This window comes from Dromiciops gliroides, chromosome 4 (genome assembly GCF_019393635.1).
Source record: "Dromiciops gliroides isolate mDroGli1 chromosome 4, mDroGli1.pri, whole genome shotgun sequence".
Taxonomy (NCBI): Eukaryota; Metazoa; Chordata; class Mammalia; order Microbiotheria; family Microbiotheriidae; genus Dromiciops; species Dromiciops gliroides.
Window position 1 is genome coordinate 348,662,726 of NC_057864.1, and position 14,174 is coordinate 348,676,899.

A 14,174-nucleotide genomic window follows, 5' to 3' on the forward strand; every position below is an offset into this window, starting at 1 on the left:
AAGAGTTTCTTCTTATTATTTTTTGCATTGTTGTCAATGTGCTATTTGAAACTTGGGTTCTGCACTTTCCAAACAACTCCTTGTGGATTGAGTCCAAGCCAGGGCTTTGAGTTCCTTTGTCTATTGGTCATTTTTTCCAAGAACCAGTGGAGAAGTTGCCAGGGACTCTTCCAAAAACCCAGCTAACACAGACTTAGGATCCAGGATCTCAAGATCTCTCAGACTCACAAGATGGTCTCCATGTCTGGACATGTCCATCTCGTGATCAATGTTCAGTCACCTGCCTTTGTGGCAAAAAACCACAAAGCATAAAAATCAGCTAAAAGTCCAGCCTCAGGATTGCCTAGAGCCTAACGCCACAGTATTGGCTCAATGTGCTATGAGGGGAGGGGCACAGGAAAGGGCAACGTGTTAAAACAAACACCAGCTTTAAAAATATAGGTTAGTGGGAGACACAAATAGCCATTTTCAGGGGAAAAAAGAATCTAAGCATTTTAGTGGATTGTAAGCTTCTTGGCCTTTTGGCTAAGATCAAGTGCAGTGTATGTTCTTATCAGTTTAATATCTGATATGTCCTCTATCTGAAAGGGGCAGCTAGGTGACACAGTGGATGAAGTGCTGGGCCTGGAGTCAGGAAGACTCATCTTTCTGAGTTTAAATCCAGCCTCAGACACTTACTAGCTATGTGACCCTCAGAAAATCCCTTATTCCTGTTTGCCTCAGTTTCCTCATCAATAAAATGAGCTGGAGAAGAAAGTCACAAACTACTCCAAGTATCTTTGCCAAGAAAATCCCAAATGGGGTCATGAAGGACCTCACACAATGGAAACGACTGAACAACAAAAGCTCAAGATGATTAAACAGAGTGCTATATCAGCCAAAAAGCTCATGTGATTTATTTTACAAAAAGAGGAACTACTTCATGGAAGAAGAAAGTAGGTGATGATTCTTCTGGGGTCTACCTTTGTCAGACTTCATGTGGCTATTGTTTTCAGTTCTAGGCACCATGATTTCATGATATGGATAAACTGGAGAGTATCCAGAGTAAGGTATCAAGGATGGTGAAGAGTCTTCAATCCATGGGAGACAAATGAGGACAGGTTGGAGGGCCTGAAGATATTTAGCCTGGAAGAGAGAAGACTCAGGGTGGAATGTTGAAGCATTCATGGAGATGCTTTGTGGGAGAGGGATTATATTCGTTTTGCCACAGAAGGTACAATTAGGAATAATTCATGAACTTTTCAAAGAATCAAATTTAGGCTTGATATCAGGAGAGAAAAAACCCCAAACTTCCTGATAATTACCTTTGTTTAAAAGTGGAGAAGGCTCCCTTAAAGGTAGTGGATTCCCTTTCTTTGGAAGTCTTCAAGCAAAGGCTGAATGATCACTTGCCAGGTAGGGTTAGAATGGGGGTTTCTTGGGGAGTATTGGTTGAGCTATATGCTTTCAACTCATATTCTGTGATTCTACATACACATTATATCCATCTAAAAGAATATAAGCTCCTTAAGGACAAGTACTATTTTGTTTTGTCTTGCATATAGTAGGTATTTCGTAAATGTTTGCAGAATTAAACTCAACTGTCTTCTAAAAGCATGGTTTACAACCTGATTTGGCAAAGAGAATCTGCTAATACTGTATTCCATGGTCACTCCCTCTGATTTTGTTCACAGTTGTAAAGACAATTGAAGGGTTTTTTTTTCATAGAGTCTTTCCTGGAATTTGAATTTATGGATAAATTCAAATGTAATTTAAGTACCTTTTCGAGTTAAGGATGCTCTCCATCTTCTGACCCATAGTTTAAAATAAACTCAATTTAGATAAATCTTCTAAAACCACCAACATTGCATAATCTTGGACAAATCGCAAATGTTCTTGGAACCTTGTAAACTTGGACATGCTAAGAATTATGCTTTGAATAGTTGTGTGCAGTGGGTGTAGTAGCTATAAAAGATGCTAGAACACATGCCAAGATGAATAAATCTTTCAAATGATCATTCTGCTCCAACTGAGAATAATCTCTTCCTTCCTTGTATTTCTATCTACTCTATAATTAATACCTCATTATACATATTGATTTTTGCTCTAATTGTTGGCATAATGAAATTTAGCATTTTTAGCACCAGTATGTAGTGACCAGGTTTATTCTATTACTTGTTAAGTATTTCATGATATAGTCTAGAATCACACTGAATAAAAAGGCATGTATGTTTTGATCTGCACCTACTACTATGAGATCATGGATCCATTAAACTGAAAAATATATACGTATCTATATAGCACATAGTAGGTGCTTGATAAATGTTTGTTAATTCCTTTTATTGACCTCTCCAAGTAGACTTATCAGCTGCCATTCATAATACCTAGCATAATTTTAGGTACAGAAGAGACAATCAACTCATCAGAGGTAGACTATAGTCTGAGACTGAAAGGTTTCCATGTGATTCAATTCAACAAGTTTTTGTTAAGTATCCCCTAAATGCAAGGCATTAAGCTTTGAGAATACAAAAATGAAAAATAATTCATTTCCTATCCTCAAGTATCAACAATCTAATGTAAAATGTGACCTTTTAATTAACAAAGATAATGCAAGTAGATTATGATTAAGGCAAAGGAAAAATCCATACGAAATTCAAAGAGGAAGATATCTATTTCAGGTTTCTGAAGGTAAGGGAAGAGTCAGGTAATACTTTATTAAGGGAATGACACTTAGATCATTAAGGAAGAGACAGATTTCAGCCTGAAAAGATGAGGCTAAAGGAGGTACTCAGCATGAGAAAGGGGGAGTCTCATGAAAATGGGAGATTGCATGTTGAATTTAGGGAACAAATGACATTCCAGTTGTCTGGGAAGGTATAGCATACAAAGAGAAGAAATGTTTAACAGTGCTGGAAAGTTAGGTGGTAGCCATATTGTGCAGGGCTTTATTGTCAAACTGAGGAGGTCAGATTTTTTTTTTTTTTTTTTTTTAGTGAGGCAATTGGGGTTAAGCGACTTACCCAGGGTCGCACAGCTAGTAAGTGTTAAGTGTCTGAGGCTGGCTTTGAACTCAGGTACTCCTGACTCCAGGGCCAGTGCTCTATCCACTGCGCCACCTAGCTGCCCCAGGAGGTCAGATTTTATCCTAGAGGCAATAGGGAGCCATAGAAGTTTTTTGAGCAGGGGAGTTACAGTTACACATGTAAATTGGGGAGTTTATTTTAGCAGCTCTATGAGTGATAGATTTCAGAGAGGAAAAATAAGAATAAGAAATGTCAGTTATGAGGCTACTCTCATAACTCTAAGCAAGGGGTGATGGAGGCATAAATGGGGCTATGGCCCTGTGAGAGGGCATGTATGCAAGAAAGATTTCAACATTAAAAAGAGTTGGGAGATGATTAGATGTGAAAGAGTGAAGATGAAGGAAGAGTCAAAATGATTCTGAGGTTTTGAGCTCAGATGATTAGGAGGATGTAGGATGGGATCAACAAAAACAGGGAAGTTGAGAGAAGGGTCAAATTTTTTTTTTGAGGGAAGATAACGAGTTCAGCTTTGCATGTATTTGACTTTGAAATGATAATGGCTCATTCAGTTAAAGACTTCCAGCAGGCAATTGGAGATAGAATGTTGAGGGAGAAATTGGGAATAGATGTATAGTTTTGGTGATTATCTATCTACATAATTAAAATCATGGAATTGATTGCAATCACTAAGAAAGAAAATGTCAAAAGAAGGTGGGTAAGGACAGAGGTTTGTATGACACAAAGGCCTGGAGGAATATACTAATTTTCAGCTCTCTTTCCTAGAGACCCCAATCTGTCCTAAGTTTATCAATAATATGTAAATTAGCATAATAGGGTATATCTTTGAACATGTGTGTATGTGTAACAAAATAAGTCTCTATTTCTAAAATTTGTTTTAAAAACATATCAGTCTATAATGTTATGATTATAACTGTAATAAACTTAAATTTTATTTATTTATTTATTTATTTTTAGTGGGGCAATGAGGGTCAAGCCCAGAGTCATACAGCTAGCAAGTGTCAAGTGTCTGAGGCCGGATTTGAACTCAGGTCCTCCTGAATCCAGGGCCAGTGTATCCACTGCACCACCTACCTGTCCCCTAAACTTAAATTTTAAAGTTCTCTTATCTAAAGAAGGAGCAGATTGACAGTTGTGGCCTAGCTAATCATACTGTAGGATGGCACCTTCTGTTATGCAATATCACATTAAAGGCTAGATAGTTTGTGTATAGGCTAGAGTATTTAAATTTTGTTCTTTTCATGTTTGGGTGTGTGTTTTTAGGGCATTTTTTTTTGTGGGGCAATGAGAGTCAAGTGACTTGCCCAGGGTCACACAGCTAGTAAGTGTCAAGTGTCTGAGGCCAGATTTGAACTCAGGGCCTCCTGAATCTAGGGCTGATGTTTTATCCACTGTGCCACCTAGCTGCCCCTTTAGTGCAATTTTAATATGAAAATGTTTTAAGTTTCAATCAACAATTGAACCACAAGTTCTATTGATTTAATTTTCTTAAATTATAATTTTGTATGTTCTGCATATTTAATGAAAAGTAATTGCCATTTTAATTTTGAGAAAAGATAGACTTCTTATATCTGAGGCTTCAAAAAACAGGAGGTTAAGAAATGTAAAAGATAGTATCAACATTCTATTTTCTGTTTTATTTGCACTACCAACACAACCAATAATAATTTTAAAATAACAATTTAAACTTTAGCATAAGATGCCACAAAAAATCTTTTAAATTACCTACTTCATAAAAATAGATATCATTATCAGGACTTTCTGTGAAGGGCCTTTTTTTCCCCACAAAAATAATCACTGAAATATAATTCCAATCTATGATAAGGTTTTTGTTCACCATTGTTTTTGATTGTTTGGGTTTTTTTGGTATGTGCTGTTTTGCTATGTGTTATTGCAAAAATGATGACATTTTCTCTTTTCTTTGAATGTGCATAATTGGGAAATGATAATGAACTGTTCAATGTATTTATTTTAACTTCCAGCTATCATCTATCAAATGGTATTAAAAAGCACTTTCTGAAAACAAAGCTATGGATATTTATGATGTGCTAAGGTGAGCCATCATGACATAAACTGTTTTCCTGGAATAGCTAATGAATAGTGTTGAGAATAACCAAGAGGATGGGGGTGGGGAGCCTTGGAAAAGGATTCACTTTTTAACTATCAGTTCAAGTGGTTCTGTAGACTACAATAGTAATCAAATTTAGACAGTCATTCTGACCGTACAATTCAGATTTTAAAATCACAATACTAGTGGATAGAGCACCGGCCCTGGATTCGGGAGGACCAGAATTCAAATCTGGCCTCAGACACATGACACTTACTAGCCGTGTGACCTTAGCCAAGTAACTTAACCCTCATTGCCCTGTAAAAAAAAAACAACCCACAAAACTTCTTATGAAAAGAATATATATATATATACACATACATACATATATATACATATATACATACATACATATATTTACACACACATATATGTATGTGTATATATATAATAAGCTAATTATTCTTCATTGACAAATTGGTACATGCCATCTAGGGCTCATAAATTTTGTAGAACATTTTTAATCAAATTGTTTATATATACAGGGGCCCCACAAAAAATATTTGCCTGTACTTTCTCTCCCCTCCACCCTCCACCTGGAATATACTTATATTTGTATATAAGGTGTCAAGATAATGGAATGTGATAGATGAGATTTGGCAGATACTCAGGAGCCCACCAGAGTGGATTACTGGCTGATTTGACTGGATTAGTAGTTGACTAGATTCTAAGCACATCTGGCTTGTACTTGAGAGTACTTAAGAAAGCATGGTTCTCAGAATCTAAAAAAGCTTTGAACTTCCAGCCTAATCAACCAACCAGCTTGAAGAACCTCCCCATTCTGGGAGGGGACAGGAAGGAGGAAAGGGGAGCCTGCACGAAGAGCGCTGTCTTTTTTTGGTTCCTGACTTGGTGGTGATGGCAGAGAACGACGACGGAGAGGAGCTGAGGAAAGATAGGATTTCAAGGTTGTAGGAATTCTGTTCTCAATCTTTCTCTTTCTATATTTCAATAAACTCTTAAAAATCTAAACTCGTTTTATCAGTGATTTTAGTCAGTTTCCCCCAAAACTGGGGGAACAGATTAGAACTCACATTTAGAATTTTAAATTACACAAAGGCTTTTAATTTGTATTGACAATAACCTTCACATGTCACTTCTCTAGGCTTATTATCTTCTCTGTCTGCTATTACTGGCTCATGCTTTCATTTAATTTCTCATTCCAGCATCTGAGGTGAAAGAGTATCTTGGCTTCAGGAAATTAAAAAAAATATTTCCCCACTAACTACTAAAACTACAAAATTTCATTAATTAATTAGATCTGTGCCCCACCCCAGTTTGTTAAATAGTGTTCATTAAAAATACTAATGAAGCTTTGTCACAATAAGCATTTGCTCATTTCAAAATGTTAAACTCTCTAATCTTGTGTTTTGTTACTGAATCATTTCAGTTGTTTTCTACTCTTTGTAATCTCATTTGGTGTTTTCTTGGCAAAGATACTGGAGTGGTTTGCTATTTCCTTCTCCAGCTCATTTTACAGATAAGGAACTTAGGCAAACATGGTTAAGTGACTTGCCTATGTTCACAAAGCTAGTAAGTATCTGTGGCCAGATTTGAATTCAGGAAGAGAAGTTTTCCTGACTCCAAACTCAGTGCTTTATCAACTGTGCCACCTAATCTCATAGGCTGAAATAAATATTGAGGTTGCTGGCTAAACAATTTACTAAGATTGTAACAAACAAGAAAACCAAGACATAAATAATTATTTATAATGTTTCTGTGGTGAAGATCACAGCCAAGGTTGACTTTAATCATCTCAACAACTGTTAATTTCTCTCCAGTTCTAGGTAGTTTTCAGAAGAAATTAAAGCTATCTATAGTCATATGGGGAAAAAAAGCTCCTAGTTACTATTGATTAGAGAAACGCAAATTAAAACAACTCTGAGATACCACTTCACACCTATCAGATTGCCTAAGAAAACAGAAAAGGAAAATGACAAGTGCTGGAGGGGATGCGGGGAAAATGAGGACACTAATGCATTGTTGTTGAAATTGTGAACAGGTCTAATCAGTCTGGAGAACAATTTGGAACTGTGCTCAAAGGGCTATCAAACTGTATACCAGCAATACTACTACTAGAGATCAAAGAGATAAAAGTAAAGGGGAAAGGACCTATATGTACAAAAATAGTTATGGCAGCTCTTGTTGTGGTCGCATAAAATTGGAAATTGAGGGGGTGCTCATCAATTGGAGAATTACTAAACAAGTTGTGGTATGTGATTGTAATGGAATACTATTGTGTTCTAAGAAATGACAAGCAGGATGGTGTCAGAAAAGCCTGGGATGATGTGTATCAACTGAGGCAAAAGTGAACAGGAGAACATTGTACAAAGTAACAGCAGTATTGTGACAATTATTAACTGTGGTTACTCTGATCAAGAAAATGATTTAAGACAATTCTAAAGGATTCATGATGAAAAATACTATCCACCTCCAGAGAGAGAGAACTGATGAACTCTGAGTACAGTTTGAAGCATATTTTTTTCACTTTCTTTATTTTTCTTGCTTTTTTAATACTCAGAAATATGTTTCACATATATAATTTATATCATATTGCTTGTCTCTCAATGTGTGTGGGAAGGACAAGGGAGAAAATTTTGGAACCCAATTTAAAAAAAAAATGAATGTCAATAATAAATAATTTTTAAAATTCTCCCCTGTTCTCAAAAACCTCTTGTCTCTGTCAGAATGCCAATGTCAGTCTCTTCCTAAGAATTCCCTTCATGTTTCTTCACATGTTACAATCATTCTCTCAGTCCTTTCTATCCTCTCTGAGCCTCTTTCTAGCCATCACAATGAATAGTTTTCCCAGCTCAATGAGCGCAAATAGCAATTGTTTTCTGATTTTTGGATAAAAACCCTGAAGGTCTTCCCTTCCCAGATTTATTGATTTATTTATTTATGCATTCATTTATTTGTTTGTTTTTGACTAGGTAAAAGAGGTCCTTCTTTGCCTCATTTCTTACCTAACTTTAATCACTGAATGGGTATTGCCTCAGGCAAATTGAGACCTGGGAAAAACATTAGCTTAAAAAGGCCAAGGTCTCCAGCTGCATGGGCTGGGGGTAAGCATCTCCAGTCATTTTGATATATATCTTGCCATTGGACCCAGATGGCTCTGGAGGAGAGAGTGAGACTGGTGACTTTGCACAGCCCTCCATTACTTATATTCAATTCACTGAAAGTCATGACATCACTTCCCCAATGTCATGGCCCTCTTCTAGAACAAAGGACAAACAACAACAACAATCAGTATCTGTTATCTCTGAACTCTGATCTATTGTCTATTGAAGTTGTTTTTATATCTTGTGTTTTTATAGCTTGTATTTTCTCTACATGCTCTAAAAGCATCTTCTGGCACTAACTTCTACCTATTCTTGGGGATTCAGGTGTTTCAAACTGGTGAATCATGAAACACCATAGGCCCAGTTGATGCCATCTATGGTTGTAGCTATGGAAATTTGTTACATAGAAAAAGAGATTTTCAAGAGTCAATCAATCTACAAGCTTTCATTAAGCACCTACGATGTTCTAGGCATTCTGCTAGGTGATGGGGATGCAAAGACATATGCAAAGACCTTGCTCTAAAGGAGCATATAGTCTATCAGGGACACAACATTTGTACATATATACAGCCAGACAAACATAAATACAGAGACATTTGGTGATGGCTAAAACATGAAGGTCTATGACAAAAGGGTGAAGTAAGTATTGTTCCAAGCAATGCTGGATATCTGAGGAAGATATGAAACTAAAACAGAAACAGTGTAGAATGTTGAGGTCAAGTGGAAAAAGTGAAGTGAGACTTTAATCAGCCTAATTTTTTCTCATTTGGAGGATGCATGAGTTATCTTCCAAGGTAATTTTATTCAATAACTCATTTGGATGTACAGTCTAATTTATCTCGGTCAAAAAAAAATATTATTAAGTATCTGCTCTATAACATACATTCTCCTAAGTGATGGGGACAAAAAGAAAAAAAAAGTGTCTCTGCCAACAAAGAACTTGCAATATAATGGAGGAAAGAAAACAAATAAAAAGAATCTGAAAAGGGATGGGGTTGGGAGTGGGAGACTAGCTCAGAGACATAATGAAGACCTGTAGCCAGGTAGGAGATGGTGAGGTGGTAGTACTGGCCTGCTTCTTTAATTAGAAGATCCAGAAGGAGCTTTCTAATGTCCTCCCTCCACCCTCTCCAGTTGGAAGAAAGAAAGGGCACCAGGGCTATGGAGTACTGAGAAGAAGTGTTTCAAAGCTGATTCAATCTTGCTGGAAGATGAGTTACTGGAGATAATGGTGAGGTCCAGGAGATCATTGGGGTGGGAAGTGTGTGTGTGTGTGTGTGTGTGTGTGTGTGTGTGTTTTAAAGTGTTCTAATTACTTTAATATCATCACATTAGAATCAACTTAGACCCACACCTTCTGTCTGTGTGTACTCCTATCTGCCTTAATAATGTTATGGTTCTCAAGAGTTACAAGTATCTTCTTCTCATGTAGGGTTAAACATTTTAACTTTATTGAATCACATGTTGTTGTTCTTGTTTTTTCATTTTACCTTTTTATGAGTCTCTAGTCTTGTATTTGTAGATTGAATTTTTTTGTTCAGTTCTGGGCTTTTCATTAGGAAAGTTTTAAAGTCCCCTATTTCATTTAATGCCCATCTTTTCCCTTGAAAGATTATGATAAGTTTTGCTGGGTAGTACATTCTTGGCTGTAATCCCAGTTCCTTTGCCCTCTGGAATATCATATTCCAAGCCCTCCAGTCCTTTAATGTTGAAACTCCCAAGTCCTGTGTCATTCTGATTCTTGTTCCTTGATATTTAAATTGATTCTTTCTGGCTGCTCGCAGTATTTTTTCCTTTACTTGATAATTCTTGAATTTGGCTATAATATTTCTTGGAGGTCTCTTTTTGGTGTCTCTTTCAAGAGATTATTGGTGAATTCTTTCAATGACTCTGGTTCTAAGACATTGGGGCAGTTCGCCTTAATAATGTTATAAAATTGGCTGTCTAGGCTCTTTTTTTGATCGTGGTCCTCAGGTAGTCCAATTATTCTAAGGCTGTCCCTCCTTGATCTATTTTCTGGGTCTGTTATTTTTCTGAAGAGGTATTTTATGTTTTCTTCTACTTTTATATTGTTTTGATTCTGCTTTACTTCTCCATGTTATTTCATTGAGTCATTAGCATCTATCTGTCAAATTATGATTCTTAAGGAATTCTTTTCCCTAGTCAGCTTTTGAACCTCCTTTTCCATTTGTCAAATTGTATTTTTATTTATTTATTCATTCATTCATTTTGCAGGACAATGAGGGTTAAGTGACTTGCCCAGGGTCACACAGCTATTAAGTGTCAAGTGTCTGAGTCTGGATTTGAACTCAGGTCCTCCTGAATCCAGGGCTGGCACTTTATCCACTGTGCCACCTAGCTGTCTCCTGTCCAACTGTATTTTTTTGTTGTTGTTTTTTTAGTGAGGCAATTGGGGTTAAGTGACTTGCCCAGGGTCACATAGCTAGTAACTATTTAGTGTCTGAGACCGGATTTGAACTCAGGTACTCCTGATTCCAGGGCTGGTGCTTTATCCACTGCGCCACCTAGCCACCCCCCAATTGTATTTTTAAGGTATTATTTTCTTTTCCCAAGCTATCGACTTTCTCTTACATAACTCTCATTTCTTTTCCAAATCTTTCTTCTACCTCTTATTTGGTTTATAAAATCCTTTTTTAGCAATTCCAATAGGGCTTTTTGGTCTTGAGACCAATTCCTCTTCCCCTTTAAGGCTTCACATGTAAGCATTTTAACATTGTTATCTTCCTCTGAGTTTATGTTTGGATTCTCCCTGTTGTCATAGTAACTTTCAATGGTGAGGGTTCTTTTCTGTTTCTTATTCATATTTTAGCTTCCTGACTCCAGGGTCAGTGCTCTATTCACTGCATCACCTAGCTGCTCCAGTATGTGTGCTTTTATGGGGGTGGGTGGTGCATTATAAGGAGTAAGAACAAGTAAAGTAGGAGGTGCCAAAGTTTAAGAAGGGTTCTGAATGTTAAATAGTATTCCTGGAGGTGATAGGGAAGGATTAGAGTTTAATGAGTAGGAGGTCAGACCTGAGATTTTTAAAATCACTTTGACAGATGAGCAGCGAATGGACCATAGTAGGAAGGGACTTATGGCAGGGGGAACAAGCTGCAGGCTATAGTCCAGGGGTGAGGTGCTGGGGGCCTGAACTGGGGTGGTGGCAATGTCAGAAGAGAAAAAAGGCATATGTAAGGGATGTTACAAAGGCAAAATTTACAGGACTTGGTAACAGATTGCATATAAGGAATAAAAGAGAGTGAGGAGTTGAAGATGGCACTTAGGTTACAAGTCTGTGAGACTGAGGGGGTGATAGTGCCCTCAATTGTAACAGGAAAATCAGGAAACCAGATGGCTGTCTCTCATTCTCTGTCTCTGTCTCTGTCTCTCTCCTTCCTTCTCCTCCTCCTCCCACTGCTACCTGCATTCAAAACTTGATGATATGAATTCATTTTTGGAGATGACATTTGTTAGATGTTTTTCAAATATGGAGTCATAAGATTTAGAGTTGGAAGGAATCTCAGAGATCATCTAGCCCCTTCATGCTCTCATTTTACAGGGAAGGAAACTGAGTTTGCTGAGCGTTTCTCCACATCAGGATGTCACAATTGCCTGCCATGAATTGAATATGCTCCTTACACTTGTTTGCTAAACCAGCATTAACTTCCCATGCACTAGAATTATACACAGGACAACAGGCAGAAATGGATCTTACACCAGTGGTGTGACATCTGTTCTGGTAAAAATCTGTTCTATCCCTACTTTTCTAGTAAGATTTGGATTATAATGTTATTATAATAATAATTTATAAATTAAGTGATTATCAGTTATATATAAGTAATTATATATTAAGTGATTAGAGAGAGAGAGAGAGAAGCCTAAGGCGCATCTGATTATCCAACTGCTAAGTAGATAGCTACTAAAAATAACCACAGTATGGAGGGTAAAAGCTTGCTGATGCACTTCCAGTGCACTAGCACTCTCTAGCTGGTTTCTAAGCCACTACTTTAAAAATAATTTTCATTTTCTAATCCAGACAAATTTGATTAATTTCAAATTTGGAATATTGGTCCTAGAATGGAAACATACATTTCTTTTGAAAGAATTTGGGGATAAGGGAGGCTGTGCCTTTGGAGAGAAATATTCAAATTCCTAGAATTATTTTCTCAAAGATTCATAAAACCCAAACATACTAAAAGAAATTACGTTGGCATAATAGAAAACAAAGCTAAACAAGTTTCATCTTACCTCCACCCAGAAGCAATATGTTACATTCAAAAGAGTAATGTTTAGCATCAGAGCATCTGGGTTCAAATCCTGGCACTACTTGTACTAGTTATGTGAAAAGTCATTTAAATTTCTTTGGCTTCACTTTCCTAATTTATGACTAGCCTAACCCTTCTCAATCTGAGATCATATGATCCCTTATGTCCATTTCTGCCTAAAGATGCTGAGAAATTGAAAGAGGGCAGAACTGTCAGGAGAGATTGAATTTTGATAGATAGATGAGGCTCCAAGCTACAGAAAAAATGTTATTGACATCTTTTGGTTTTCCATTGTCTTTATTTCTCAACATATTACTCCCTTACCCTCCTCAAAGAATTATTCCTTATATCAAAAAATTAAAAAGGGGAAAAAAGTGGTTCAATAAAAATAATCAATTTATCAGTCAGGTTCCCACAATACGTGCTGTGTTCTACCTCTGTAGTCCTCCTGTACCTCTGTACAAAATAGATAATGCTTCCTACATTCCATAGTCTCCTACATCTGCAAAGAAAGAAGAGGTAAATTCTTACAGCTCATCCTTATGGCCGAGATTCGTCATTATAATCTCACAATATTCATTTCAATTTTTGTTGTTATTTCTACTTTTTTTTATTCTAATAATTTTTATCTTGTTTTCCTGTTTCTGCTTACTTTCTATCAGTCAATACAAGTTCTTCCATAATTCTCTGTATTCTTTATATTCATTATTTCTCACAGAATAGTAATAATTCCTTTACAAACACATACCATGATTTATTTAGCCATTCCCCAATTGATGTAATCTACATAATTTCCAGTTCTTAGCCACCATAGAAAGATTTCTATAAATATTTATATTTATATTGGACTTTTCTTTTTATCCTTGACTTCTCTGGGGATATATGCCTTATAGTGGTATTGTAGGCCAGGTCCTATAAATGCCAGACTGGTTGTTCAGATTTGAGATTGAGATAAAATGAGGTGTTTGTAGCTCCTATAACTGTTAACAAAAGGAAATTTAATTAGCTATAGCATGGAACGTATACTCAAAAAGAATTCAGCACTGCCTCAGGTAGCTCTAGATTTCTTTTCCAAAGAGAAACATGTCTAGCATGGTGATTTAAACAACAACTGCATATCTTCCATATATGTGTGGCACTGACTCTTCATGGTCATACCTCTTTTGTGCCCTTAGGTGAGTAGTAAGCAGTATCAATGCCTAGAGTGTTAGCACCCTGGACCAATCAAGTCTTGGGGACAGAATCCTTGCATTTTATTTGTTTGTTTGTTTTGCAGGGCAATGAGGGTTAAGTGACTTGCTCAGAGTCACACAGCTATGAAGTGTCAAGTGCCTGAGACCAGATTTGAACTCAGGTCCTCCTGAATCTAGGGCTGGTGCTCTATGCACTGTGCTACCTAGCTGCCCCTGAATCCTTGCATTTTAGAAAAATAAGAACTAAACTTGGTTATGTTGTCAGAACCCTGGTAGATTTTTCTTCTACTACAAGTGCGGTCTTTAGGTCAAGGGGCATCTTAATCATTTCGTAAGCTTGATTATATATTGCTTTTCAGAATAGTTGGACAAATTCACAGCTGCGACAACAAAGATTGTTTAAAGTCTGTTTTAAGCTTGGAGTTGGGCTTTTAGTCAGTGACAAAGACAGAGGTCATTTTCTTTTAGGTATTTGCTCAATCTCCTGGGAATATTCTTTTCTTTTTCTTTTTTTTTTTCTT

The 14,174-nt window shown here is 36.8% G+C and overlaps 1 pseudogene; it reads left to right on the forward strand.

Annotated features, from left to right (window-relative positions):
- Nucleotides 1-505: 505 nt before the first annotated feature.
- LOC122727133 lies at nt 506-645 on the forward strand (annotated as a pseudogene).
- Nucleotides 646-14,174: the final 13,529 nt, after the last annotated feature.